We start from the raw sequence: 3,894 nt of genomic DNA, 5'->3' as shown, positions 1-3,894 counted from the left end.
CATCAGAGTCTTTTCCAATGAGTCAACTCTTCTCATGAGGTGGCCAAAGTACTGGAGTTTCAGCTCCAGCATCATTCCTTCCAAAGAAATCCCAGGGCTGATCTCCTTCAGAATGGGCTAGTTGGATCTCCTTGCAGTCCAAGGGACTCTCAAGAGTCTTCTCCAACACCACAGTTCAAAAGCATCAATTCTTTGGCGTTCAGCTTTCTTCACAGTCCAACTTTCACATCCATACATGACCACTGGAAAAACCATAACCTTGACTAGACGGACCTTTGTTGGCAAAGTAATGTCTCGAAGTAGAGTTGTTTAAAAAGTTATTAAGAGGATCAGGGTGGGATTGGGGTTAGGCTGGGGCAGGGCCAGAGCAGGGTGAGGTCAGACTGGGGTCAGTAACCCTAGCAATGGACAGGGAGGCGGGGATCCCCAAGGCCTAGGCCAGCCCACGGCTCTTCTCTGGCTGCTGCTGCTGAATGTAGCCACCCTGGAGCTGCGAGGTTCACCAGCCAAAGCCGCCCCCGGCCAGACTGCAGGCAATGGGGGCGTGTTGAGGGGCAGCACTCCGACTTGGCGAGCACAGCGGTTGGCTCCAGGAGCTACAGGTGTGTTGGGGCCTCCATTCGGGCCAAGATCCCCTAGCCTACAGGGCTGGAGGAAGGCCGGCTGTGATCAGGGCCTGTGTGCCCTGAGCCACTAAGTCTCATCTTTTCTCTGCCCTTCCCTCCTACCAGATAGCCCAGAGATCCCCTCCACCCAGGTGGGTCAGGCCCTCCACTGTGAGGCCTCTGGGTAGGAAGAGACCCAATCCCTTTGTGGGGCTGTGGGAGTGGTGACTAGCAGGGTCTGGCCTGGAGGCTGGAGGCTAGGTGGAGGAAAGTTCGAGGACTACTGAGTGAACAGGCCTGAGTCCAGGGACCAGGGGTGTCCTTCCCCTCACTGAGGCCCTGGGAGCCCAGGCCCTAGACCAGGATGCCCGGTCTCAGGGGGACTGGGCACACTCCTGCCCTCCCGAGTGTGAGTCCTAGAACCAGGGCTGTCCCCATTAGCCCACTCCTTCTTCTTTTAGACATGGCGACTCCTGCAGAGTCAGAGAGGGGAGTGAATTGCCCCAGATCACACAGCACCACAACTTCTGCCTGCAAGTCTCCCTCCCTAAGACATGGGGTAGAGGGGAGGGAGCACAGGCGCTTAGAAGCCATGATCTTGGGAAAGTAATGTTGGTAACTTCTGAGACCTTTAGTTCTTTGATCTACAAGACAAGGCATTGAGGCGAGCTAGGTGAGGGAAGTGAGGTCTGTGCCATGCCCAGTGCTTGGCAGCCTTGCTCAAGGATGTCCATCTGCCTGGAGATGCTCCTGTGAGCTGGTCCCTCCTTGTCCCACCCTCCAGACCCCTGGGTCCTCTTCCCCACAGGGCTTGATGTGTTGTGCTCTGCTGTCCGGTCCTCAGTGGCAGCCAGTGAAGGCAGAGTCCAGGCAGCCCTGTCATTTTGGCTAGGCTGCTAAAGGCCAGGCCTTGCTTTTCCCATATGTGAAAGAGGGAGGCCTTCCTATGCAACATTTGGAGTACCACCAGTGTCTCTATTATAGGCAGCAGGGGAGTCTCCACAGTGGGCGGGAAATCCAAGGTGATGGGAGGATCTATGGCCGGGACGTGGAGGCTGGCCAGTGGCCGTGGCAGGCCAGCCTGCAGTCCCAGGGCTTGCACGTCTGTGAGGCTGTCCTCATTAACTCCAGCTGACTCCTTTCCACCACCCACTGCTTTCTCAAATGAGTCTATAGCCTAGGCTGCCAGCACAGGTGCTGGCAGGGGAGGGGGATGCAGGGGAAGGTGAGAAAAGGGGGATGGTGTCCCACGTCAGCTCCTCTGGGCTTTCCTCTGGGCAGTCTGTGGCCTTCAGAGGCATGTCGTTCCTGCTTTGGGCTGTGTACCCTCTACCTGGACTGTCCTCCTGCTCACCTGCCCAGATCCTCCTCATGCTCTGCCCTCGGCCCCTGTATCTGTTCCCCTGGTGTGCCTCAGGAGAGCAGCAGTGTCAGTCCTCGCTGCCATTTGGTGTGGGCCAATCTCAGACCACACCTTCTTCTCAGTGTCCCCTTGTATCCAGGTGTCACACTCTAGATGGAGGCCTGGGACCGCATGTGTGGCCAACAGCTGGGAGATTCTTATTAGTCCTGCGAAACTGTGTGCCCAGGAGGAGTTACAGTCACTGGTGTGCATGCGGGGAGCCGTGGTGCCAGGCTGCATAAGGGGGAGGTGGGCTCCCTGGGAGAGTGACTGGGCTGCTCAGAGTCTAATTCACCTAGCCAGGAGGGGCTGGCTCAGTGACTGGCTTCTGAACGGATGAGGAGGGGTCACCAGGGAGTTCAGGCATCAAGCCCAGGTCTGGGCACTGGAGCTTTGAGGGCTCAGAGTCTATCAGCACCCACTCGGTGCCATGCTCCGTGCAAGGCCCTCGGTGGCATCAGGGGTGGCAAATCCCGCCTCACCATGTCTCCATCCTGTCAGAAGAGCAAGCCCAGCATGGATGAGAAGGGCAGAGCAGATGAGGTGGGGGATCAGGAGAAGGTGTGTGGAGAGGGAGGCCTTGCTGGGGGGGAAGGGTTGGGTGAGGGGAACATGAGAAGGAGATGAGCTGTGAAGACAGTCAGGGAGGGGGGAAGACTCAGCACCTGTGTTGGGGGAACAAGGCAAGATTCTGTTTCCTGCCTTCATTTGCTCATTTATTTAATGAATCTTTTGCAAGTCCTTGTAACTCAATGGAGAAGCAGGCTTTTGACAGGTAGGTGTTGAAAAAAGGGGGTGGTCAAGAAGAGTGTGGGGCCAGAAGGTGGGTTGTATGGAGTCTCGGGAAGGGTAAAGTTAGAGCTGGGACTGAGCCAGAATGCCTGCTGTGTACAATCAACATGTCTTCATTTGATGACCCCACAGAAGAGCTTTCCAGAACAAGGATTCAGTGCTTCTCCAATTCTAGTGTGTGACGGAGAAGCCAGCCATATGTTTGAAACTATAAGTAGGATATCAATTAGCCTCAAGAAAGAAGGCCTCCTGAGCATTATAAATGGGGAGACAGAAGTTGTCTGGCATCACGTGGAGTGGAGGGTTCCACAGGGCTGTGGGCAGTTAGATGAGGATGCAGGGAAAGAGCTAGTCCCCACGTGGAGATGATGGTGATAGTGCGCCTTTCCTTCTCCAGGAAATCCAAAGCCCCGGAGAATTACCGGGTTCTGTTAGGAAGCACCCAGCTGTACCAGCATACCCAGCACACCCGGGAGGTGTTTGTGAGCCAGATTATCACACACCCAGACTTCGAGAAGTTACATCCCTTTGGGAGTGATATTGCCATGTTGCAGCTGCTCTTTCCTGTGAGTTCACCTGCTACATCATCCCTGCCTGCCTCCCAGTCCCTGGCATGAAGCTCCCCAGTAACTCATCCTGCTGGATACCTGGCTGGGGGATGCTCAGCGAGGAAAGTGAGAGGGTGTGGGGGAGTTGGAGGGGATGAGAATGGAGAGGAGGAGGAAGGGGAGAAGGACAGAGGGGCAAAGAAGGGAGGTGTGTCTCCACCTGAGGGGTCCCCAGGCAAAGGTCCCCTTGGCCCCCTATGCTTCATTTCCAGAGGACTGGACCATTCTAGTTCTAGTTCTGGAAGTGTGTGATTCTAAAGCTTTGGTGTTTCCTAAGTGTAAAGCTCTGAAGTCTGGGAATCTTTGACTTTGCAATCAAGAATCTGAGTTCTTGAAGTCTTTCTGGTTCTTGATTCCAAGGTTTAAATCAACCATAGATCTGAGATGACTTGATCCAACTCAAAGGTCATGGTTGGGGCCTGACTCCTTCCAGGTCACTGACAAACTCTCTGATTTCCCAGTGCCATAGGAGGTGCTTGGGAAAAGT

The 3,894-nt window shown here is 55.1% G+C and overlaps 1 pseudogene; it reads left to right on the top strand.

Moving 5' to 3' along the window:
* The first annotated feature begins 360 nt into the window (after positions 1-360).
* LOC120859782 lies at positions 361-3,473 on the top strand (annotated as a pseudogene).
* Positions 3,474-3,894: the final 421 nt, after the last annotated feature.

This window comes from Oryx dammah, unplaced genomic scaffold (genome assembly GCF_014754425.2).
Source record: "Oryx dammah isolate SB20612 unplaced genomic scaffold, SCBI_Odam_1.1 HiC_scaffold_3063, whole genome shotgun sequence".
NCBI lineage: Eukaryota > Metazoa > Chordata > Mammalia > Artiodactyla > Bovidae > Oryx > Oryx dammah.
This window is presented reverse-complemented; position numbering and strand designations above follow the sequence as displayed.